The 27,052-nt window shown below is 42.9% G+C and overlaps 1 non-coding gene across 2 annotated transcripts in view; it reads left to right on the plus strand.

Moving 5' to 3' along the window:
- Positions 1-326: 326 nt before the first annotated feature.
- Positions 327-27,052, plus strand: part of LOC129564497 (uncharacterized) — a 35,625-nt gene continuing 8,899 nt past the window's right edge. For both annotated transcript variants that reach the window (XR_008687495.2, XR_016036897.1), the window contains exon 1: positions 327-664. This is a non-coding gene — a transcript (uncharacterized LOC129564497). The remainder of the gene's footprint in view (positions 665-27,052) is intronic.

A 27,052-nucleotide genomic window follows, 5' to 3' on the forward strand; every position in this document is an offset into this window, starting at 1 on the left:
GCTACAGATTACAGCATGCCAGATTATTGGAGTGGGTTGCCATTCCTAGGGATCGACCCTGCGTTTCTTATGTTCCTGCATTAGCAGGCAGGTTCTCTACCACTAGTGCCACCTGGGACGCCTATAACTAGGGGTCCCGACTTTCACGTCTTTTACTACGTTTAAGTGTCGGGAATCTCCCCATAACGCAATCTGCGTGCCAGGGGTCATCGATAGGCCAATAAACATGGACGTGAAGGGGTTAATGCCGGAGCTTGGGGGTGGAACAAGCGGAAGCAAAGAGGATTGTGGGAGCTCCGTTGTACGTTGCCCCAGGGCATCCGGGAAATATGCAGTGCTCTTCTCTATTATGACCGATCATAAGTAAGGGCCACCGGCTGAGTCTGGCCACTGCCGGCACAGCTTTTCTCCGAGGCTGGAAAGCAAGGGCCGTCGGCCGGCATCAGGAGAGCAGAGGAGGCGGAAGTTTGTTTGTTTGGTCTTTTTTTTTTTTTTTTTGAGGCGGAAGTTTGTAACACTTGTTTTGGGCTGAAGGGGTAGGCACGTCCTGGCCTCCAGTCGCGCTGGAACAGGGGAACTGAAGTGAAAGGGGGTGAGGAGTCGGGGGAACTGATAGCCTGACGGACCCGGCGGCGAGACGTGATGACAAGGGTGTCGGAAGAGGGTATGTAATTATATGGTGTAGGTGATGAGTGTGTGAATCTTCTTTGTAGTGTTTGGAGATAGGGGAGGTGGCGAACAGATGAATGGAAGGTAAAATCAGCAGAGTGAAAAAACATTTTGTTGGCGGGGCACCGGTACATGCGAATTGTACCTATATCGAATGATTTTATTGGAGTGATTTTATTAAGCCCCTGGTTTCAGATTCTACTTTGGACGAGTTGACTCCCTTTTAACAAATTACCAAGCACTTGCGCTGTTTTGGGTGCTGCACTGGAAGCTCTGTATGAGGAAAGGAATTAACCTTTTTCTTCGACAATTACAGCCTGTCAGTTACAGTATGCATTTGGAGACAGGCAGTTACATTACAAGGAGATAAAGTGTTTTGAAAATCTATCGGGGGCTACAAACGCTCCAGAGGGTGCCATCTGGGATGATTTTTGATGTGATAATTTGACATATATTTTAAAGATAAAATAAACAGGGCAAAACCATGTGCAGTTTTCTCCAAGCACATTCCCTTCCTGGTTAGCTCAGCTATCTGGAGAGTGACTGAGTACCACGTAAGGCCCAAAACTCGTTTATACCTGGTGAGAGAATTTATCCATCACAGTGGCACTTCCAGGACCCCTGCTGGAGAGTCAGTCTTACCAGAGAGCAAGACCTCACTTTACGTGCATAGCCTGCAAGCTCTGCTGCTGCTGCTGCTAAGTCGCTTCAGTCGTGTCCGACTCTGTGCGACCCCATAGACGGAAGCCCAACAGGCTCCCTGTCCCTGGGATTCTCCAGGCAAGAACACTGGAGTGGGTTGCCATTTCCTGCTCCAATGCATGAAAGTGAAAAATGAAAGGGCAGTCGCTCAGTTGTGTTCGACTCTTAGCGACCCCATGGACTGCAGCCTACCAGGCTCCTCCATCCATAGGATTTTGCAGGCAAGAGTACTTGAGTGGGTTGCCATTGCCTTCCTCGAGCTCTGGGTAGGACTAAAATGGCAGAACTCAAGGGCTCTCTGGTCTAAACATTTGAAACGCTTCTGTGCCAGCTCTTTGGTTTTCTAGCAAACTCAGTTCACAGCTGGGAATTGTGGATTTACTTGAAATTCTAAGCAATCTTTTAAAACGTTTGAATCATCATACCTGCTGCTTTGTTTGCCAGAGAAACAGCAGTATAGCAGACAGTCCAAGTCAGTGCTTCTCAAACGTTCCTGTGCATCATAATCAGCTGGAGGACTTGCTAAAGCTCAGATTGCTGAATTCCACCAAAGAGTTGCTGATTCAGTGGGTCTGGCATTGGCCCCAAAATTTACCTTTCCTACAAGTTCACAGGAGTTGCTGATACTGCTCAATCTGGGTGTTCTGGGAGCACACTTAGAGAAGTACTAGTCTAAACAGAACTAAGATTAGTAACCAGAAAGGACATGTCTAGGGGAGAGTAAGCATATTCCTAAAGGTTAAACAAATCTGAATTAAACCATGGTAGATATGAAATAAAACAGATGTGTTTTGGTTGTTCATTTGTGTGTTTTAAATGGATGAGCAGAGATGAATCTTCTTGAACTAAACAAAGTAAGATTTGCATCAGTTTTTTTTTCACTCTTGGGGATCAGAGTTTCTTAAATCATTTAAAAAACACAATAGTTATTTTCTTTTCAGATCCCTTTCTGAGTTATGTTCAAATAGGTAGTTATTTGTGCTCCTCGGGTGGCTCTAGTGATAAAGAACTCTCCTGCCAATGCAGGAGACATAAGAGATATGGGTTCAAACACTGGGTTGGGAAGATTCTCTGGATGAGGGCATGGCAATCCATTCCAGTGTTCTTGCCTGGAGAATCCCATGGACAGAGGAGCCTGGTGGGGTACAGTCCATGGAGTCACAAAGAGGCAGACATTGATTGAAGCTACTTAGCACACAGGCACACACACAGCTAGTTATTTATAGAACTCCCACTTGTGTCATCACCAAAAAAAATGAGGTGTTCTAACTTCTGGTAATTATGTTTGAAGTTAAAAACTGAAAGGACAGTTGGGACAATCTAATCAACACAGAAATAGTTGTATAAGGAGCCAGAATTGAGATAGTGTGATAAGAAGTTTATTTTTTATTTTTTCACCCTCAATGAAATCCCTCCCTCTTCAGAAGAAATAATCAGTTTATTCACTCTAAAGCACAAAGGGAACCAGAAACCTTACTGTGCCAGAGATTAACATGAAACCTTCCTTTATAGATTGACCTAAACAGCCTACTGGAGGGTTGCTGTTGTTGTTAGGCACTAAATCATGTCCAACTCTTTTGTGACCCCATGGACTATAGCCCACCAGGCTCCTCTGTCCATGGGATTCCTCAGGCAAGAATACTGAAGTGGGTTGCCGTTTCCTTCTCCAGGGGGTCTTCCTTATTAGGGATGGAACCCAGGTCTCCTGCATTGGCAGGTAGATGCTTTCCTACTGTGTCACCAGGAAGTGGCAGTCCCTAGTTCTGTCTACCCTCCAAACTCTTCTATGGGCCTGAAAAAGATCAGGACACATTTTCAGAAATGTCACTCATTCTAGACCTGTTAGTGTTGGCTCCCAAATCTCTCCTCAGGCAAGTTATGAAGCAAAACAAAACCTCAAGACCAATCATGCAGACACACATAAAATGCACACAAAAAAGTCCAAATAAACTGGCTTAGGTCTCTGTGAGCTTTTTCAGTGACCAGCAAGATGCTAGGATGACGAGTGATCTGGATGTTTCAGAAGTCTGAAGGTCTTCCATTAAAAGGGAATCATCAGGACACTGCAGGGGTAGGAAAAAGTTTTCCTCTACTTTCTCAAGGTCCCTGGCTGGGTCTGAAAATTAAACTGACAAAGACAGATTAACAAGAGAGAAGCATGCAAATGTATTTAATGTAAGTTTTACATGACATGGGAGCTGTCACAGGGAAATAAAGACCCAGAGAAACTGAGTTCGGTATTTTATGCTGGCTTCCCAGGTGACATGACTTAGTGGCTAAACAAACAACAGAATTTTATGCTAGGTTTGACAAAGAGTGGGAAATCATGGAGAAATAAGACAAATTAAGGAGTACAAGGGAAGTATAGTAAACTGGGGGAGACTTAGCAAGTCCTGTTTGTTAGGATTTTCTCTGCATCCCTTTGTATTTGGAGAGAAAAAATATCCTCTCTGGATATAAGGAGGGAACCTCTCACATGAGGATTTTATGACCTGTTTCAGGAGAGAAGAGGGGTGAAGAGGTCAAGTGACCTTGTTTCTGCCATTTACTCAAACTCCTTCAGCTTTAAACTATTCAGTATGCCATGGCACCATATTTTGGGGTAGCATGTTCTGAACGCCATCAGTAATCACACACATGACTCTTGAATATCAATTAAATTTCACGTAGGGTTGCTGAGTTGTACACTGATTCCTCCCCTCCTCACCAGTCTTCATCTCTACCTAATTCACACTTAGTCTTATAGACAGTATAGTTTTCAATGGAATGTGAGGGGATAAAAAGGAATAAAAGAAACCTGTGTTAGTTTGAACTATGCATCACTGTGTCCTAAGTGATTCCTAAGTAGGAATGATTTAATTTTGTTGCTCGAACACTCAGTAGCTTATGGATCCTGAGAGCAGACCGATGGATGCTAAAGGGAATTTACGGCCAGGTGTGTCAGAGCAGCAAACACATGATCACTCCTGAATTCAGATTCAGACAAGATTTATTCTAATCCAGATTCCTGCTTGTTACAGCTGATTCCCTAAACAACTTTATTTTTTATTTTTGGCTGTGCTGGTTCTTCATTGTGACACGTGGGCTTCTCTAGTTGCAGCATGCAGGTTTAGTTGCCTTATGACATGTGGGATCCTAATTCCCCAACCAAGGATAAAACCCATGTCCCCTTCATTGGAAGGTAGATTCTTAACCACTGGACTGCCAGGAAGTCCCTAACTTTAAATCAGTATGTATCTCTAACCTGAAGTGGAGTGAGGTTTTCAATCCGGCACTTAACCACAAGGCTATGGATGTCATTGTTTTCTTTGGAATGTTTTTTCTGAGGATGAGAATTCTTACATCAAGTGAATGAGAACTATAAAGTAGAGGGGAGAAGGATAATTATCATAGTTAATGTCATATTGTTTCTTTGAAAAATAAGATTAGAAAAAACAAAGGAGGAAGAGGAGACACAAATATATTCTAGAATCTGGAATCTGCAACTGATGAGCCAGTTGCTAGATGTATAACTTACTGCTTTTCCCACAGTAGAGGCCTAAACAACCATGTGCCTGCAGCCAGGTTGCCCTTAGATCCTGTGACCTGTTGGAGACAGGAGAGTTATTGCTACTATGTATCATGATGACTTTTCTGTACTTGATAATATGGTGAAGAAACCCTGAGAACCTACTCTCATACACACACACATACATATATATAGTATCTATGGGAGCATTTTAATAGCGTTCAGAGATCCAAAGAACTCATATAATTGCCTTCCAAAACTGCATGTAAAAGTCTTACTGAAAGCTGGAGATCAGAAGATCAGAAATGGCCTTGCCAGAAATGTGTTTTCTAATTTCACAGTCCTTAGAGGAGTCACCAGTGCGCTACAGCTGAAGACCATCAGGAACATACCTGTGGTTGAGCAAGTCTGTTGCTTACTTAGTGAGTTGAAGCAGAATGCACACCACGGGGAGCTGGTGGAATATCTCAGAGGGTGTTAGAAAGAACTTATTATAGGATTTGGACTTGTATTAGGTGATTTGGGGAAGAATTTAAAGAAGTGAGGCTTCATTTTGAATTGCATTCTGTTACGAAGTAACAGCGGAGAAGGAAATGGCAACCCACTCCAGTATTCTTGCCTAGAGAATTCCGTGGACAGAGGAGCCTGGTGGGCTGCTGTCCATGGGGTCGCACAGAGTCAGACATGACTGAAGTGACTTAGCATGAATGCATGCATTGGAGAAGGAAATGGCAACCCACTCCAGTGTTCTTGCCTGGAGAATCCCAGCCTGGTGGGCTGCCGTCTATGGGGTCGCACAGAGTCGCACACAACTGAAGTGACTTAGCAGCAGCAGCAGCAGGAAGTAACAGATTATACATAGGGATAATTCCATGATTTGGTATCTTAATTAATCTTCTCTAGGAGAATAGACTATTGGAGAAGGAAATGGCAACCCACTCCAGTGTTCTTGCCTGGAGAATCCCAGGGACGGGGGAGCCTGGTGGGCTGCAGTCCACGGGGTCGCACAGAGTCAGACAAGACTGAAGTGACTTAGCAGCAGCAGCAGCAGGAGAATAGACTGGAAAGAGGCTCATTGGTAAAGTGGCAGCTATTAGCCAGGATAGGAGGGTGTTTTGGCCATTTTGTGGTTTGATCAAAGTTGGTGTTTTGTCTCTTTTCAGACATGGATGCAGTAGTCTTGATTTTGTCACAGAGTGGCCTTGTTTGATGTTTATGGTCTGTGAAATTGGTTACATTACACTTATCAGGGGAACACCAAGACCTAGCTGAGGGCCAGGACAGCTCCCATGAGTCAGTGGCTGATTTTCTCCTCAGAGTGATTAGTGCCAAGTCCAGCAGCCTATAGGAGACCAAATTTCCTTTCTGCCAGGAGCTTTATATAGCAGAGAAATGGTTATATGTGTTGAATAGGAAAGAGTTACCCTCTATCAGAACTTAGGAGCCTCAGTGAGAAATAGCAGTCTTCTAAGGTGGTTTTCCTAAAAAAAAAAAAAAATCATCGGAGTATACTTCAGCAAGATAAGTGGATGGGAGGGAAAACATTGTCTTTTTTGGAGATGGCCAGAACAGTATGTCTCATCCCACGCTCTCTTCTATAATGTGACCCTGCCCCTCTTCCATTGAGAAGTAGGGTTAACGTCCCCTCTACTTTAAATCTGGACAGACTTCTGTTGTCTAAATCAACAGAATAGGAAGAAATGAGACTCTGACTTCTGAGGCCATAAGAGGCAGCATGGCTTGTGACTTATCTTCAGGGACATTGATCTTTAGAGTCCTAAGCTGCCATGTAAGACATCTGGCTTCCTTGAGGCTGCCTTGTTTTGAGGAAGCCTAAGCCTATGGTGCGTAGAAGGCAATGGCAAGCCACTCCAGTACTCTTGCCTAGAAAATCCCATGGACAGAGGAGCCTGGTGGCCTACAGTCCATGGGGTCGCTACTAGTCGGACACGACTGAGCAACTTCACTTTCACTTTTCACTTTCATGCATTGGAGAAGGAAATGGCAACCCACTCCAGTGTTGTTGCCTGGAGAATCCCAGGGATGGCGGAGCCTGGTGGGCTTCAGTCTGTGGGGTCGCACAGAGTCGGACACAACTGAAGCGACTTAGCAGCAGCAGCAGCAAGCCTGTGGTGAGGCCACCTACAGGTCCTCTGGTCAACAGCCTCAGCTGACGTCCCAGCTAATAGCAAACATCAACCAGAAGACTAGATAACGAAGATACCTCTAGATGATTAGAGTCCCCCAGCTGCTGCGTCTTCCCAGCTGAGACTCCAGACATCATGGAGTAGAAGCAAGACATCCTGCCATATCCCGAGTTCCCAAACAGAATCTGAGAGCAAATTAAAAAGATCATTTTGCACCATTGAATTTTGGATTGGTTTATCACAAAGCAGCAATAATCCAAACATGGGTAGAAATGTTGGTTAACACCCAAGGAATGCAGTGAAAGGAGCAAGGAAGGCAAGTAATTGTAAGAGGGAAAACAGGCTAGTGACAAAACATTTTGCTTTGCAGTTGCTGCTGCTGCTGCTGCTGGGCTCTTTGATTTCAGAGACCCCAGAGCGGACAGAAGATGGAAGAGTTTCATTCTAAATGAAACTTCTGTAGATAATTGCATCTTCTTTTAAAATAAGATCTGGAACTATTTAGTTATTTCTTTAATTGAACATCTTGATTAAAACTAACAGATGTGGAGTTTTTCCACCTCATGCGACGAGTTGACTCACTGGAAAAGACTCTGATGCTGGGAGGGATTGGGGGCAGGAGGAGACAGCGATGACAGAGAATGAGATGGATGGATGGCATCACCAACTCGATGGACATGAGTTTGAGTGAACTCCGGGAGCTGGTAATGGACAGGGAGGCCTGGCGTGCTATAATTCATGGGGTCGCAAAAAGTCAGACACGACTGAGCGACTGAACTGAACTGAACTGAAGGAAACAAATAGTAACATTGATTACCAGTACTTGTAACCATGGGGCTTCCTTGGTGGCTCAGTCCCTAAAGAATCTGCCTGCAATGCAGAAAATGTGGATTCAATCCCTGGGTTTGGAAGATACCCTGGAGAAGGAAGTGGCAACCCACTCTAGTATATTTCCTGGGAAATCCCATGGACAGAGGAGCCTGGCAGGCTTCAGTCCATGGGGTCACACAGAGTCAGACACGACTGAGCAACTAAACCACCACCACTTAGTAACCAGAGGATGAGAGATGCTGGTCTCCTCTGTATCACTGCACGGGGCTGAAGGAAACCACAGTGTTATTTCCAATGACATGTATAGATGTTTTATTCTTTTAATCTGACAGAATATGGTTCACTTTTAAAGCTTCTGTATTTGTCTATATTTTATATCCACTGCGTAAGTCATTTAACCTGTAAGTTAGAAGTCCTAGTATTTTGTTGGAATTGTGTAATTGGTGAGCCCTCAATGATATTGGTTGTAAATGTTGAGTAAAACCATCAACTGACCTCATGGTTATGGGTCGAGAGCAGAATGTCTCAGTATCTTGGTTCCTTGTAAAAATGCATGTGAATTTGGTGTTTGACTCTTTCAATGTGTTCCAGTCACACTGAACACCCTTACTGGAACCTTGATCATCCATTTACTACTACTTGTTCTGCTTACTCCCTCTGTACATTCTTTCTTGAAATCTTTTGTAATACTAAAGGCCCAAGTCAGACAGTGCCACTTGTTTGGAAACCTAGATCTCGTGTTCTCTTGGTCACCTTTCCCTGTTTCACTTTTCTGTCACTTTCAGTTTTGCATTGTAGTTATCTGGAACTGTGTCTGACCTTCCTACTAGTCTGTGAGCCCCTGGAAAACAGAATCTATATTAGATTGATTTAGGAGTTCCCCACAACTCCAAAATGGATGTTTTGTTCATCTTTAGGGACTGAAGAGAGGACACCTGGGCCTGGACATGCTAATGAAGATCATACATCTAATTTGTAGCAGAGCTAGGGCCAGAACTCAGGTTTCCTAATGCACAGCTTGATGTTCTTTACTAGATGAAGAAGGAAAAGTGGGGAGAGGAAAAGAGGGACGAAGTGGTATGCTTCATGAGCACAAACCTTTGTATCTGTTTCATTCACTGCTGTATCCCCACTGCGTAGAACAGTGCCTGGCATGTAGTGCACACTCAAAAAATATTTACTGAAATAATAAGTGATTGGGGTAAATAGGCATTCAGCTACAGGGATGATGTGCAATGACCTTAGGGGGCATAGGTATTGTTTACTTATCACAAGTTCTTATCTCATGTGTTGTCCTGATGCGGGAAAGAAGAAACAGAAAGCCCCCAAAATCCAGCTTTTGCTGCACTGGTATTTTTCCACTGCTCTCTTGTACTACTTATCTTTCCCCAGTAGCAATTCTGAAGACTGTCAGACAGCTCCTACTGAGCTCTTTCATCAGTGTTCTGATAAAAAAAAATATGATGTACTGGGCACAAAATGTCTTCATTTTATGTAAAAACCTTCTTGGGAAAGTTAATATTTCTTTAAAAGAAAAAAAGGGCATAGCTCATTACTAATGGCTGCCTTTTATTGGGCTTGCTGGGGACATCCCAATGGGACAATGTGGCTGGAGTCTAGAGTTGCCCAAGAGGTCCTACTCTCTCAGTAGAGATGACCCCAGGTGATGGAGGCCATAGGTGTGGCTGAAAGACAAAGAGGATGGATAAAACACAGACCTTTTAGTCCCCTGTACTCGCTGTCCTGTGGTCATCATCCTGGTAACTCCTACTTCAAATCTCACTAAAGAAAATTCCCTGCTGTCCCCTCCCAATCTGATTTCTTCCTCCTTGTCTTTGCTTATTGTGTTCTGAAAAAGGTATCTTTTCCTTAGCTCTATTCTAATCTTTATTCTTAATTCTCACCCCCATGGCGAAAGTGATTTTCTACAAATTTATATAGGAAAATCATCTCCTTGTCAGTGTGATACCTGAAAGTACAGTTTCTAAGATATAAAATCTAAGGCAGGGATTTCCCTGGTGGTCCAGTGGCTAAGACTCCATGCTCTCAATGCAGAGGGCCTGGGTTCGATCCCTCATCAGGAAACAATTAATAGACCCCACAGGCCACAACCAAGAGTTCACATGCCACAACTAAAGATCCTATGTGCCACGGCTAAGACCTGGCACAGCCAAATAAATGAATTAATTAAAATAAAATTTTAAAGTGACTAAAATCCGGGGTGGAGGGAGTGGAACTAGGAAATGCACTTTGGCCTCAATTCAGTTCAGTCGCTCAGTAGTGTCTGACTCTTTGCAACCCCATGAATCACAGCACGCCAGGCCTCCCTGTCCATCACCAACTCCTGGAGTTCACTCAAACTCATGTCCATCGAGTTGGTGATGTCATCTAGCCATGTCATTCTCTGTCGTCCCCTTCTCCTCCTGCACTCAATCCCTCCCAGCATCAGAGTCTTTTCCAGTGAGTCAGCTCGTTGCATGAGGTGGCCAAAGTATTGGAGTTTCAGCTTCAGCATCAGTCCTTCCAATGAACACCCAGGATTGATCTCCTTTAGAATGGACTGGTTGGATCTCCTTGCAGTACAAGGGACTCTCAAGAGTCTTCTTCAGCACCAACAGTTCAAAAGCATCAATTCTTCGGTGATCAGCTTTCTTCATAGTCCAACTCTCACATCCATACATGACCACGGGAAAAACCATAGCCTCAACTAAACAGACCTGGGTTGGCAAAGTAATGTCTCTGCTTTTTAATATACTATCTAGGTTGGTCATAACTTTCCTCCCAAGGAGTAAGCGTCTTTTAATTTCATGGCTGCAATCACCATCTGCAGTGATTTTGGAGCCCCAAAAAATAAAGTCTGACACTGTTTCCACTGTTTCCCCATCTATTTCCCATGAAGTGATGGGACCAGATGCCATGATCTTTGTTTTCTGAATGTTGAGCTTCAAGCCAATTTTTTCACTCTCCTCTTTCACTTCCATCAAGAGGCTTTTGAGTTCCTCTTCACTTTCTGCCATAAGGGTGGTGTCATCTGCATATCTGAGGTTATTGATGTTTCTTCCGGCAATCTTGATTCCAGCTTGTGCTTCTTCCAGCCCAGCGTTCCTCATGATGTACTCTGCATATAAGTTAAATAAGCAGGGTGACAATATACAACCTTGACGTACTCCTTTTCCTATTTGGAACCAGTCTGTTGTTCCATGTCCAGTTCTAACTGTTGCTTCCTGACCTGCATACAGGTTTCTCAAGAGGCAGGTCAGGTGGTCTGGTATTCCCATCTCTTTCAGAATTTTCCACAGTTTATTGTGATCCACACAGTCAAAGGATTTGGCATAGTCAATGAAGCAGCTCAGTCTAGTCCAAAGCCACATGGTTTATAAGAACCCTCCATCTGAGGAGTTAAGGGCACTTGCTCTGATGAATAGCACAGCCTCTGGGGGAAGACTGCCTGTGTTGTAGTTTGGGCTCCATGCTCTGTAGGCTTTGGTGACTCTGGGCAAGTTATTCAACCTGTCTGTGCTGTAGTTTTCTTATCTGTGAAATAGAGATGTGTTAGGGGGATTTGCACAGAGAAGGCAATGGCAAGCCACTCCAGTACTCTTGCCTGGAAAATCCCATGGATGGAGGAGCCTGGTAGGCTGCAGTCCGTGGGGTCACTAAGGGTCGGACACGACTGAGCGACTTCACTTTCACTTTCACACATTGGAGAAGGAAATGGCAACCCACACCAGTGTTCTTGCCTGGAGAATCCCAGGGACGGGGGAGCCTGGTGGGCTTCCGTCTATGGGGTCACACAGAGTCGGACACGACTAAAGTGACTTAGCAGCAGCAGCAGCAGCAGGGGGATTTGCAGAGTTAATATAGGTGAAGCATTTAGGATGGTGCCTGGCAAACAGTAAGTGCTATTTATTTATTTTTAAATATTAGATTATAGTTGATTTGCAATACTGTGTTGGTTTTGGGTGTACAGCAAAGTGATTCAGTTATACATATACATATATCCATTGTTTTTCAGATTCTTTTCCCATATAGATTATTACAGAATATTGAGTAGGGTTCCCTGTGCTATACAGGTGGTCCTTGTTGATATCTATTTTATATATAGTGTGTATATGTTAATGCCAAACTCCTAATTTATCCCTCCCTGACCTTTCTCCTCTGGTAACCATAAGTATGTTTTTGAAGTCTGTGAATCGGTTTTGTTTTGAGTTGTTTGTTTGTTTGGTTTTGGCCACACTGTGTGGCATGCAAGACCTTAGTTCCCTGACTGGGAATCAAACCTGTGCCCCCTGCAGTGGAAGCACAGTCCTCACCACTAGACCACCAGGGAATTCCCCTGTTTCTGTTCTGAAATAAGTTCGTTTGTATCATTTCTTTTAGATTCCACATATTAGTGATAACATATGATATTTGTCTTTCTCTTTCTGATGTATTTCACTTAGTATGATAATCTATAGATTCATCCATGTTTAAACAATAAGTATTGTTTAAATGTTAGGTGTTATATCTGTCATTATTATTATCATTAAACTTATTAAAAGAGACTTTTGTGTGTATGTGCCATCAGGAGCTTAAGGGAAGATGTAAGTGGCACCCCACATGTAATAAATAAGTGTTGAAAGTGAAAGTGTTGTGTAGTTCAGTCGTGTCCAACTCTGTGACCCATGACCTGTAGCCCACAGGCTCCCCTGTCCATGGGATTTTCCAGCCAAGAATGCTGGAGTGTGCTGCCATTTCCTTCTCCAGGGGATCTTCCCCACTCAGGGATCGAACCCAGGTCTCCTGCATTGCAGGCAGATAGGTGTTAGAGAAGCCAAAAATGCTGAACAGACCTAAAGAATTAAGAAATTCTATCTAAGGAAGTTTTCAGGAGTTTTAATCTTTTACCAAAAACAAATCTCAGTTACAAGCCATTGCTTGTGATTTTGGAGTTATTCAAGACACAGTTGCCTAATCTAAGATTGGGAAGATTGACACCTGTGTTTTCCTCTAGTTTTATAATTTGATCTCTTATATTTAGGCCTTTGATCAATTTGGAGTTACTTTTTATATACAACATGAAGTGGGAGTCCAACTTCATTCTTTTACATGTTAATATCTAGTTGTTCCAGCGCCATCTGTTGAAAAGGCTATTCTTTCTTGAGTGGTCTTGGCACCCTTGTTGAAAATCAATCACTGTAAAAGTCTGAATTTATTTCTGGACCCTCAGTTCTATTTCTCTGATCTCTCTGTTTAACCTCCCCCAGTACCAGTCTTAATTACTATAGCTTTGGGGTATTTTTTGAAATCATGAACTATGAGTCATCTTCTTTTCATTTTTCCAAGATTGCTTTGGTTGTTCTGGACCCTTTGAATTTTCACGTGATTTTACGATCATCTCATCTGTTTCTGCAAGACAGCTAGAATTTTGATAGGGATTGCAGTGGATGTGTAGAAAAATTTATGGAGTATTGTCATATTAACAAATGGCAACCCACTCCAGTGTTTTTGCCTGGAGAATCCCAGCAATGGGGGAGCCTGGTGGGCTGCCATCTATGGGGTCGCACAGAGTCGGACACGACTGAAGCGACTTAGCAGCAGCAGCAGCAGCCATATTAACAATATTAAGCCTTCTGATTAATGGGCACAGGATTCTTTATATTTGGGGTCACAAAGAGTCAGGCATGACTGAGCGACTTTCCCTTTCATACTTTCTTACATATACAAGTCTTGCACATCTTTTGTTAAGTTGAAAGTGAAAGTCGGTCATGTCCAACTCTTTGCGACCCCATGGATGATACAGTCCATGGACCAGCTGAGCCACCAGGGAAGCTCAGAAATAGTGAAGTGGGTAGCCTATCCCTTCTCTAGCATATCTTCCTGACCCAGGAATCAAACTGGGGTCTCCTGCATTGCAGGCAGATTCTTTACCAGCTGAACTACCAAGGAAGCCCCTTTGTTAAATTAGTTCCTAAGTAATTTTTATGCTATTATAAATGGAATTGTTTCATTAATGCCCTGTTTGGAGTGTTCATTGCTAGTACAGTTGAATTTTGTATGTTGACCTGAAACCTTGCTGATTTTATTAATTATAATTGTATTTTTATGATTCCTTTGGATTTTATGTGTAAAAGATCATGCCACCTATAAATACTTCTTCTTTTCCAACATAGATGTTCTTTATATCTTTTTCTCCCTTCATTGCCCTGGCTAGAACCTCCAACACAATGTGAAATAGAAGTGTCAAGGATGGAAATCCTTGTCTTGTTTCTGGTTTTATGATGTGTCTAGGTGTGATTTTCTTTGAGTTTATCTTGGAATTTGTTGAGCTTCACAGATGTATAGATTCATGTTTTTCATCAGTTTTGGAGAATTTCAGGCATGTTTTCTTCAAATATACTTTCTGTCCCTTTCTCTTTCTCTCCTAGGACTCATTATGTATATGTTGGTATGCTCATAGGTCTCTGAAGCTCTGTGATTTTTTCTTTATTCTTTTTTCTTTCTGTTCCTCACTTGGGTCAATCTCAATTGACCTGTCTTCAATTTTGATGATTCTTTTTTCTGCCAGCTCAAATCTGATGTTAAACTCCTCCAATAAATGTTTATTATATATTTCAACTCCAGAATTTCTGTTTGGGTCTTTTTAAAAATAATTTGTCTATTTATTGGTATGACCTAAATTCAATTCCTTACGATTATACAGTGGAAGTGACAAATAGATTTAAGGGACTAGATCTGATAGACAGAGGGCCTGATGAATTATGGACGGAGGTTCATGACATTGTACAGGAGACAGGGATCAAGACCATCCTCAAGAAATAGAAATGCAAAAAAGGAAAATGGCTGTCTGAGGAGGCCTTACAAATAGCTGTGAAAAGAAGGGAAATGAAAAGCAAAGGGGAAAAGGAAAGATACATGCATTTGAATGCAGAATTCCAAAGAACAGCAAGGAGAGATAAGAAAGCCTTCCTCAGTGATCAGTGCAAAGAAAGAGAGGAAAACAGTAGAATGGGAAAGACTAGAGATCTCTTCAAGAAAGTTAGAGATACCAAGGGAACATTTCATGCAAAGATGGGCTCAATAAAGGACAGAAATGGTATGGACCTAAACAGGAGCAGAAGATATTAAGAAGAGGTAGCAAGAATACACAGAACTGTACAAAAAAAATCTTCATGACCCAGATAATCACGATGGTGATCACTCACCTACAGCCAGACATCCTGGAATGTGAAGTCAAGTGGGCCTTATGGAAGCATCACTACGAACAAAACTAGTGGAGGTGATGGAATTCCAATTGAGCTATTTCACATCCTAAAAGATGATGCTATGAAAGTGCTGCTCTCAATATGCCAGCAAATTGGGAGGATTCAGCAGTGGCCACGGAACTGGAAAAGGTCAGTTTTCATTCCAAACCCAAAGAAAGGCAATGCCAAAGAATGTTTAAAACTACCGTACAGTTGCACTCATCTCACACACTAGTAAAGTAATGCTCAAAATTCTCCAATCCAGGCTTCAACAATACGTGAACCATGAACTTGCAGATGTTCAAGCTGGTTTTAGAAAAGGCAGAGGAACCAGAGATCAAATTGCCAACATCCACTGGATCATGGAAAAAGCAAGAGAGTTCCAGAAAAATATCTATTTCTGCTTCAATGACTATGCCAAAGCCTTTGACTGTGTGGATCACAATAAACTGTGGAAAATTCTGAAAGAGATGGGAATACCAGACCACCTGACCTGCTTCTTGAGAAATCTGTATGCAGGTCAGGAAGCAACAGTTAGACTGGACATGGAACAACAGACTGGTTCCAGATAGGAAAAGGAGTACGTCAAGGTTGTATTTTGTAACCCTGCTTATTTAACTTATATGCAGAGTACATCATGAGAAACACTGGGCTGAGGAAGCACAAGCTGGAATCAAGATTGCTGGGAGAAATATCAATAACCTCAGATATGCAGATGACACCACCCTTATGCAAGAAAGTGAAGAAGAACTAAAGAGCCTCTTGATGAAAGTGAAGGAGGAGAGTGAAAAAGTTGGCTTAAAGCTCAACATTCAGAAAACTAAGATCATGGCATCCGGTCCCATGAGTTCATGGCAAATAGATGGGGAAACAGTGGCTGACTTTATTTTTTGGGCTCCAAAATAACTGCAGATAGTGACTGCAGCCATGAAAAGATGCTTGCTCCTTGGAAGAAAAGCTATGGTAAACCTAGATAGCATATTAAAAATCAGAGACATTACTTTGCCAACAGAGGTCTGTCTAGTCAAAGCTATGGTTTTTCCAGTAGTCATGTATGGATGTGAGAGCTGGACCATAAAGAAAGCTGAGCGCTGAAGAATTGATGCTTTTGAACTGTGGTGTTGGAGAAGACTCTTGAGAGTCCCTTGGACTGCAAAGAGATCCAACCAGTCTATCCCAAAGGAAATCAGTTCTGAATATTCATTGGAATGACTGATGCTGAACCTGAAACTCCAATACTTTGGCCACCTGATGCGAAGAACTGACTCAATGGAAAAGACCCTGATGCTGGGAAAGATTGAAGGCAGGAGGAGAAGGGGACGACAGAGGATGAGATGGTTGGATGGTATCACTGAGTTGATGGACATGAGTTTGAGTAAGCTCCAGGAGTTGGTGATGGGCAAGGAAGACTGGCCAGCTGCAGTCCATGGGGTCACAAAGAGTCAGACACAACTGAGCAACTGAACTGAACTGAATTTCTGTAAATTCTGTTTTTCCTGTTGTGTGTAGCCACTGAAGTCTTGCCCAGATACATTACTAAGCTTGTAGCTTAGCTGTCAGCTAAAAATTGGTGGGAGTTTTTCCACAGTGTCTTGAACCAATAACCCTCCCACTTATTACAGACCAGCTCTGCGTGTATTGTGGTACACTCTCAGTGCTCTGGTAAAGTGAAAGTGAAAGTGTTAATTACTCAGTCATGTCTGACTCTTTGACACCCTGTAAAGAGTAAAGACCCTGTAAAGACTCTTTGCGACCCTATAAAGAGCCTATAGTCTGCTAGGCTCCTCTATCCATGGGGCTCTCTAGGCAAGAGTACTGGAGTGGGTTGATATTCCCTTCTGTAGGGGATTGTCCCAACCCAGGTATTAAACACAGGTATTCTTCTTTGCAGGCAGATTATTTACCATCTGAGCCACCAGGGAATCCCCCAAGTGCTCTGGTAAGCAGTTTACAATTCTGTCTTAGCTTTCACTTTGTGTTTTCACAGACTCAAGGTTAGCCAGAGGTGAGAGATGGGAGCCTTCTATGTCTTTCTTGGGCAGGTACATAGCCCTTGACATGTGTGACTTTTAGATCCTTAGGAATGTATTGTGGCTTTTCAAAGACCTTTTTGGATATCTCATTCCCAAAATCTTAAGTTTTTTAATCAGTCTCTTATTTTCCCACCAGGTGGTGCTAGTGAAAAGAACACGCCTGCTAATGCAGGAGGCATAAGAAACGTGGGTTCAATCCCTGGGTCAGGAAGATTCCCTGGAGGAGGGCAAGGCAGCCCACTCCAGTGTTCTTGCCTGGATAATCCCCTGGACAGAGGAGTATGGTCCATAGTGTTGCAAAGAGTTGGACACAGCTTAAGTGACTTAGCACATTTTTCCCAACAGGTATCATGGTTTAGGCAGCTGTGATGTTAAACAATTGCCACTGAAACTTTTTGGCAAATGTCCCCGTAGATGGGGCTTTTCCCACTATCTCACGTTGTGCTGAGTCATGTTAAATAACTGCAAGCCATGGGAAGGAGATTTTTCATTGGGAGCTTACAGATCAAACAGTGATAGTGCTCTGAGGATGGGAGTTTTTCAGGTTGTTTTGAGACAGTAAAGCATCTGCCTGCAATGCAGGAGACCTAGGTTCGATCCCTGGGTCGGGAAGATCCCCTGGAGAAGGAAATGGCAAACCACTCCAGTATTCTTGCCTGGAAAATCCCATGGATGGAGGAGCCTGGTAGGTTACAGTTCTTGGGGTCGCAAAGAGTCTGACATGACTAAGCAACTTCACTTCACTTCACTCACTCTGCCCCCACCAGTGACTGTTAGGCTACTGGCTTTCATGGCCTTTACCATGGGTGTTGAGACTGCTGATTTTCAAGACTACCACTGGTCAAGAGAGAGGGGGGTTGAAATAGGGCAAGTTAAATGGCCTCAAAGATCAGTGTTTTTAACAAGACTCAGTAATTTTCTTTCTTTCTTTCTTTTTTTTTAGCCAAACCTCACAGCTTGAGGGATGTTAGTTCCCTGAGCAGGGTTTGAACCAGCACGCTCAGCAGTGAAAGAGCAGAGTCCTAACCACCAGAATTCCCAAAACTCAGTGGTTTTCTTGAATAAATGCTCCTCAGATTGGTGTCTGCAAACTTTTGAATCATTTCCAGAGTTCCCAAAACATTGACTTTAACACTTTTTGCAAGTGTTCTCATTGCTGTTTTGCAGAAGTGGATTTCCAGAGGTTCCTACGATGCCATTCTGAAAGCTCCTACTCATAGATTTTTATTCTCTTTAGGGTACAATTGGATCTCCATCTAAGGAAGTGTTAGTCACTCAGTTAGTCACTCGACTCTTTGCGACCCAATGGACTGTATCCCACCAGGCTCCTCTGTCCATGGGATTTCCCAGGCGAGAATTCTGGAGTGGGTTGGCATTTCTTTCTCCAAGGGATCTTCCTGACCCAGGGATTGGAGCCAGGGATTGAACCTGTGTCTCCTGCATTGCAGGCATATTCTTTACCATCTCAGCCACCAGGAAAGCCCTATCTTCATCTAAAATAACAATCTTATGTGGATGTTTGTGTCAGAACTTCTTAGCAGTAGACAAGATTTGGACGAACAATGACAATGCTGAAGATGGCCTCTTCCTGTGTCTTGAGAACTCTAAAAGTCTGTTCTGGACTGAGGCTGGGCTGTGGTCATGAGTAGGCCAGTGGGTGAAAACTGTGGGTAGCCAGTGGAGCTGATGTTGTCTTTTGTCCAACTAAGTCGTTTCATTCTGTGCTCATAGGCACTTGAAAACCTGGAGGTATATTTGAGCCAAACTTCTCCACAGATGGGCCACCACTTCCGCTTTACTGTTCTCCATATTTTCCAGAAAGTTTATTGGACATGGACCATTCCTTTAGAAGGAATTTGGGAGAGAATGATGTTAAAGGGGGCGAAACAAATGCTTACTGGATGAACCAATGAGTAGTGGGCTGGAGAAATCAGGGAAGGCTTCCTGCAGGAGGCATGGGTTTGATCTTATCCTGCAAGAATTGGTGCATGTTGGTTAGTTGAAAAAAATGTGTGGTGAGTAGGAAAGCAGTTAAATTTAATGCAACCAACTGAAATATATAATTAATTCCCCTCACTGAGCCACTGTAGGAATATACCTCAGGCTTATCCCTGGGGGAAAGCCAGAGACTAGGCAATGATAAAAAAATAAAATAAAATAATGAGGGAGGCAGTATGTCCTAGTGGTTAGGAATTCAGTTACTGATGTTAGACTGCTTAAGTTCAAGTCCCAGGCTTTCTGCTTATCTGCTTATTAGCTATGTGATCCTGGACAGTTTAATCTCTCTGGCCCTATTATCTTTATCTGTGACACAGGAATATCTTCCTGCCTCACAGGTTTGGTGAGAAGATTAAATGGGATAATGTATCAGTAATGCAAAATACAATGCCTTGTGCAGAGTAACTGCTCAGCAAAGGGCAGCAATATATTTTTTCTTACAGTTTTGAATATAATTGCAATAAAGTTTAAGGTATACAGTATGATATGATTTATGTATATCATGAAGTGATTATCGTAATGTTTAGTGAACATCCATCATCTCATATAGGTACAGAATTAAATTTAAAAAAATTTCCTTGTGATGAGAAAACTTAGGATTTACTCTCTTAACAACTTTTATATGTAACATATAGCAGTATTAATTGTATTTATCATGTTGTACATATATCAATAAGGCAGGCAGATTTTTAAAAATATTTATTTGGCTGCACTCGGTCTTATTAATAGTTGCAGCACTCAAGATCTTCAGTCTTTGTTGTGGCATGAAGGATCTTTTGATTGCAGCATGCGGGAGCTTTAGTTTTGGAATGAGAACTCTCAGTTGTGGCATGTGGGATCCAGTTCCCTGACTAGGGATCGAACCCTGCATTGGGAGCATGGAGTCTTAGCCACTGGACCACCAGGGAAGCCTGGAAGGTGAGATTTTTAATTCTGTGTTTACACATTTAACTGTTTAAATACTGAATTAGTTTTGTTCACTTTTGTGTCTCCCGTGCCTTAAACAAATTTGTTGGGTGAATGAATGCCCGCTGGTAAACAATCCTAATACAGCGAGAAGTGCTATAACAGTGATTGAATACAAGGTACTTTTCAGTACATGAGGGATAGGGTATGTTATGCTTAACTCTGAGCAGTTCAGGGAACATTTGGTTGAGAGGGGCTGTTCCCTTCTAGAATTTTCAGTGCAGTCAGATCTATCAGAGTCAACTGCATCCCGGAACTAGGTAAAGCGATGCTATGGAGCCACCAGGTGGCACTACTACACAGGGATTCAACCAGCAGAGGAGCCCTTTCCAGCCAAGCGTTCATGTTTCCGTCTGACGCAGTTTTTCTCTCCTCTCCACAGAAACTCAAGCTATGACTTCTTCCGTCTTGTTCTGCTGGTTTTGGAGCACTGCCATTCCTACCCAAGGCTCAGTTCAGTCACTCAGTCGTGTCCGATTGTTTGCGACTCCATAGACTGCAGCTGGCCAGGCTTCCCTGTCCATCACCAACTCCCAGAGCTTGCTCAAACTCATGTCCAAACCCAAGGCTACTTGGGAGCCATCTGATGCTTACGCTACTCTGTCTTTATCAGGCGAGAGGAGAGAGAGAGAGACAATGCTGAGTATATTTCCAGTTCTTTGCATTTTGAATTTCTAACTCCCATACCATTGCCTTGTTTCTCCTGCTCTGCCCTGGATGAAACTAAAACAGTAAGGGGAGAAGCAAAACTACCCTTTTTTGAAACAGCAGGCACTGTATCAGAAATGTTATATAGTCACATTGTTGAATGGCAATAGAACCCTGAGAGATTAATTTTGTCGTTTATTTTGTCCCTTATCTTGCTTCAGCAGTTATTAACATAGACGCTGCCAGTCTTATTTCTGCGATATCCCCCACCCAACACCACTGAATTATTTTCAGGCAAATCCCAGATAATTTTTCATTGCATAATTTCATTTTTAAATGCTTTCTTACATTTCTCTAAAAAATAAGGACTTTTAAACATCACAGTATCATTTATAACACTTTAAAAACCCCAAGAAATAATACCCTAATATTATCAAATATATACCTACTGTTCAAATTTACAGATGTATCATTTTAAAAACTGCATTTGGTTAATTCAAATCAGGATTCCAACAGAGTTCATACATTTAATTCATTTGATATGTGAGCTATGAACCATTTTACATAGAGGGAAACTTAGGACCAAGAGATAATCTGTTGAGTACTCAAAAACAATTCTCTATTGAATCAGACCTGGTACCAGTTGTTGGGGATGCAAAGATAAGAAAGAACCAAGTCTCTGCTTTAAGGAACTCAGCCTTATGCTCCTATGATGCTCTGTGAATGTATCTATCACAAGACTTAGTATGTTATTAGTGTGTGGCTTTTTTCTGTCATACCAGATAAGTGGCAGAAGACAGGGACCAGTTTGTGGTCAACATTGTATTCTTAATACCAAGTATAGTCCCTGGTACATAGTAGGTGTTTAACAACTATGAGGAAAGGAATAATTTCGTCGGAGTGGGCAGGGGGAACCAGTGAAGAGTTTCAAGCAGGGCAGCAGCATGTTAAGACTATCACTGTAGGTTGGTGGCACATGTCATCATTTGGATTGAAGGCATGAGAGACTGGAGGCAGAGAAGGGACCTTTGCTGGAGAGCCAGACTAAAGCAATAGTGGTGAGTATAGATAGGAAAACACAGACTGGAGAGTTACTGGGGATGTGAGTTTGGCGGTATTTGGTAATTTGTTAGATGTAGAGAATGAGTGTTTTTGGCTTTGATGATGGTGATGCCACAAATAGATTCACAGCAAAGAGGAGAAGCAAGTGGGGTGGAAGATGAGTTCCATTTTGGAGATGCTAAGTTGTGTCTGTGTGATCTTCAGGAGAATGTGTGAGACCAGAGCCCAGGTTGGAGGTCAGGAAAGAAGATCAGGGGAACACAGCGTTAAGGTTGAGCTTGAAAGCCTGATGGTGGGTGCCCTCACTGGCAAGAAGACATGCAGGGAGTAGACTCAGGAGGGAACTCTGGCACTTACCAAGGGAGTGGAGAATGAGAAGCCCATGAGAAGGATGAAAAAGGAACAGCCAGGGAGATTGGAAGAAAATCAGGAGAGTGTGTGGTGTCACAGAAGCCAAAAGAGGAAAAAGTTCAGGAGAGAGGGAGTGAGAGTGGTTGACACTCTTGAGGTAGGTAAACAGGTGGTGACAGAAGACAGCTCAGTGCTGTGGCCAGAGTGTGATCAGTCGTGAAGGAGTAGCAGGTGGTGGGCATCAAAAGGCCAGTTGGTCCCTCATCCAAAAGGGCCTTGGTTACCCACCTATGGAGTTACGCCTTCATTCTGTAGATAATGGAGAGTCATCAAGAGGTTTCAAAAATGAGTGACCTGGTCAGATTGGAGTGTTCCAGAAAAATCGGCTGAGGCAGGATGCTGCAGAGGATGTTGTGGAGGAATAGGATCTTTAGCAGGTAAAATTGGCAGGCACTGAAAATGGTAGCTAACACTCATTGAGCCCTTATGAGCCAGGCACTGCTCTCAGTGCTTATATGAATTATCTCACGTCATCTCACAACCCATCTATGGGGTAGGTAACGTTGTTGACCTCATTTTATGGCTGAGAAAGCTGAGGTACAGAGAGAGAAAACAATTTGCAGGTGATCAGAGAGCTGGTAAATGATAGAGCCTATATTCAAGTCCAGGTGGTTGGTTCTAATCCACTCTAACCTGTTTCACTGCATGCCAATCTTTTAGATTGGTTTGCCTTGATTAGATGTGAGGAGTGAGGGGGTTAGAATTCAGTTCAGTTCAGTCGCTCAGTAGTGTCCGACTCTTTGCGACCCCATGAATCAGAGCATGCCAGGCCTCCCTGTCCATCACCAACTCCCAGAGTTCATTCAAACTCACCTCCAACGATTCGGTGATGCCATCCAGCCATCTCATTCTCTGTCGTCCCCTTCTCCTCCTGCCCCCATTCCCTCCCAGCATCAGAGTCTTTTCCAGTGAGTCAACTCTTCGCATGAGGTGGCCAAAGTATTGGAGATTCAGCTTTAGCATCAGTCTTTCCAATGAACACCCAGGACTGATCTCCTTTAGAATGGACTAGTTGGATCTCCTTGCAGTCCAAGGGACTCTCAAGAGTCTTCTCCAACACCACACTTCAAAAGCATCAATTCTTTGGCGATCAGCTTTCTTCACAGTCCAATTCTCACATCCATACATGACCACTGGAAAAACCATAGACTTGACCAGACAGACCTGGGTTGGCAAAGTAATGTCTCTGCTTTTTAATATACTAACTAGGTTGGTCATAACTTTCCTTCCAAGGAGTAAGCGTCTTTTAATTTCATGGCTACAATCAGCATCTGCAGTGATTTTGGAGCCCCCCAAAATAAAGTCTGACACTGTTTCCACTGTTTCCCCATCTATTTCCCATTAAGTGATGGGACCAGATGCCATGATCTTTGTTTTCTGAATGTTGAGCTTCAAGCCAACATTTTCACTCTCCTCTTTCACTTTAATCAAGAGGCTTTTTAGTTCCTCTTCACTTTCTGTCATCAGGGTGGTGTCACCTGCATATCTGAGCTTATTGATATTTCTCCCAGCAGTCTTGATTCCAGCTTTTGCTTCTTCCAGCCCAGACTTCCTCATGATGTACTCTGCATATAAGTTAAATAAGCAGGGTGACAATATACAACCTTGACATATTCCTTTTCCTATTTGGAACCAGTCTGTTGTTCCATGTCCAGTTCTAACTGTTTCTTCCTGACCTGCATACAGGTTTCTCAAGAAGCAGGTCAGGTGGTCTGGGATTCCCATCTCTTTCAGAATTTTCCACAGTTTGTTGTGATCCACACAGTCAAAGGCTTTGGCATAGTCAATGAAGCAGAGATAGATGGTTTACTGGAACTCTCTTGCTTTCTCCATGATCCAGCAGATGTTGGCAATTTGATCTCTGGTTCCTCTGCCTTTTCTAAAACCAACTTGAATATCTGGAAGTTCACGGTTTACGTATTGTTGAAGCCTGGCTTGGAGAATTTTGAGCATGACTTTACTAGCATGTGAGATGATTGCAATTGTGTGGTAGTTTGAGCATTCTTTGGCATTGCCCTTCTTTGGGATTGGAATGAAGACTGACCTTTTCTACTCCTGTGGCCACTGCTGAGTTTTCCAAATTTGCTGGCATATTGAGTGCAGCACTTTCACAGCATCATCTTTCAGGAATTGAAATAGCTCAACTGAAATTCCATCACCTCCACTAGCTTTGTTCATAGTGATGCTTTTAAGGCCCACTTGACTTCACATTCCAAGATGTCTGGCTCTAGGTGAGTGATCACACCATCGTGATTATCTTGGTCGTGAAGATCTTTTTTGTACAGTTCTTCTGTGTATTCTTGCCACCTCTTCTTAATATCTTCTGCTCCTGTTTAGGTCCATACCATTTCTGTCCTTTATCGAGCCCATCTTTGCATGAAGTATTCTCTTGGTATCTCTAATTTTCTTGAGGAGATCTCTTGTCTTTCCTGTTCCTGTTGTTTTCCTTTATTTCTTTGCATTGATCACTGAAGAAGGCTTTCTTAACTCTCCTTGCTATTCTTCAGAACTCTGCGTTCATATGCTTATATCTTTCGTTTTCTCCTTTGCTTTTCGCTTCTCGTCTTTTCACAGCTATTTGTAAGGCCTCCTCAGACAGCCATTTTGCTTTTTTGTATTTCTTTTCCATGGGGATGGTCTTGGTCCCTGTCTCCTGTACAATGTCACGAACCTCCATCCATAGTTCATCAGGCACTCTATCAGATCTAGTCCCTTAAATCTATTTCTCACTTCCACTGTATAATCATAAGGAATTTGATTTAGGTCATATCTGAGTGGTCTAGTGGTTTTCCCTACTTTCTTCAATTTAAGTCTGAATTTGGCAATAAGGAGTTCATGATCTGAGCCACAGTCAGCTCCTGGTCTTGTTTTTGCTAACTGTATAGAACTTCTCCATCTTTGGCTGCAAAGAATATAATCAGTCTGGTTTTGGTGTTGACCATCTGGTGATGTCCACGTGTAGAGTCTTCTCTTGTGTTGTTGGAAGAGGGTGTTTGCTATGACCAGTGTGTTCTCTTGGCAAAACTCTATTAGCCTTTGCCCTGCTTCATTCCATGTTCCAAGGCCAAATTTACCTGTTACTCCAGGTGTTTCTTGACTTCCTCCTTTTGCATTCCAGTCCCCTATAATGAAAAGGACATCTTTTTTGGGTGTTGGTTCTATTTAGCTATGAGCTATCAGGCATCCAAAATAAGAACAGATTAAACAGGGTAGAGGGTTTCCGTGGTGGCTCAGTGGTAAAGAATCTGCCTGCCAAACAGGAGACATGAGTTTGATCCCTGGGTCAGGAAAATCCTCTGGAGAAGGAAATATTCTTCTTCAGCACATACTCTAGTATTCTTGACTGGGAAGTCTCCTCCCACAGAGGAGCCTGGTGGGCTATGGTCCATGGGGTTGCAAAGAGTTGGACACGACTGAGCAACTAAACAACACACAGGATAGAAATTCATTTCTCTTTCATTAAAGAAAGAAATTAATTAAACCCTAAAAGGCTTAATGGCCAGTCATCTCCACAATATGTCACTTGTCTCCATGGTACAGGATAGAGCTCCAGCCATCGTGTTCATGCTGTAAGCAGCAAAATGCCAGTTGGAGGGAAAGAAAGAACAGATACTGAGGACAACTGGCAGTCTGCTATAAGAGAAATTCCAGAACGCTGCCATGGGTGGTTGCAAGGAGGATGGAGTTACCAGCAGTGGAGGTAGAGAATACAGGAAACCTGTTAGGCCTGTACTATTTTTGTTTGCCAAGGTCTTTCCCCTCCCTTGGAAGCAAAACCCTCTGTTTTAGGGGAGTACTGCTCCTCTCCTGTCCAACAATGCCCGTTTTAGTTTGGGCTTCTAATCCAAGTACCCTATCATTTCCCTAGTCACAGTTGATCCGATGGGTTGATATACAGGCATGTGATCTCAGTCACAACAATCTGAATCCTTCTCTTCACTAACTTAAATGGGGGAAAATACTGTGTCCCACTTTTGTGGGACTGCTTGTAGATGTGTGGCCAGAGACTGTTGGTGGCCCTTTTACAACTACAAGGAGGAAGCGTGTCTGAGAGAATGCAATCAGCATGTAGAATGAACTGTAAATTCCTATTGGTGTTCAAGTTTCTGGTCTTGTCCTTGAGACCCATCTACATTCTTGCCCTTAGTATGATTAGGTAAGACTTCGGATAAATTCCCTCTTGTGCTCAAGTTAAAGCTGTATTTCTGTCAACTTGCACTCAGTAAAATCCTGATTAAAGCTGTGTTCTGAAAGTTAACTCTCGAATCAATGTAGATATGCTTAAGGTCTGTGTGTGTGTTTGGGGGTGGTGGTCCTAGTAAATAGCAACCAGAAGCAGAAAGATAATTTATGAGGCTGTTTTAATAGTCTATACAAGGAACAATGAGAATCTGAACTAAGGTGATATCAGTGGGTACTGTAGCTCCTGGCTGGGTTTGCCATGTCTCTTCTAGACCTTGAATCAGTTGCCCATATCTTCATACTGATCATCTCTACCTGAATGGATGGCATCACTAACCACTGGTTGGATGGCATCACCAACTCAATGGACATAAGTTTGAGCAAGTTCTGGGGGTTAGTGATGGACAGGGGAGCCCGGTGTGCTGTAGTCCAAGGGGTCGCAAAGAGACACGACTGAACTGAACTGAAACTGGATACAATGTAACATGTCCTTGTTCATTCTGAGGCTATTTTCCTCTATGTCTTTTGTTCTTCAGTCGCTGACTAGTGACCTACTGTTTGTAACCCCATGGCCAGCAGCACGCCAAGCCTTTCTGTACTTCACTATCTCCCAGAGTTTGCGCAAACTCTTGTCCATTGAATCAGTGATGCCATCCAACTGTCTCATCCTCT

Source organism: Moschus berezovskii, chromosome X (assembly GCF_049115385.1).
Source record: "Moschus berezovskii isolate FMDL1 chromosome X, NW_MosBer_1.0, whole genome shotgun sequence".
In the NCBI taxonomy this organism is placed as follows: Eukaryota; Metazoa; Chordata; class Mammalia; order Artiodactyla; family Moschidae; genus Moschus; species Moschus berezovskii.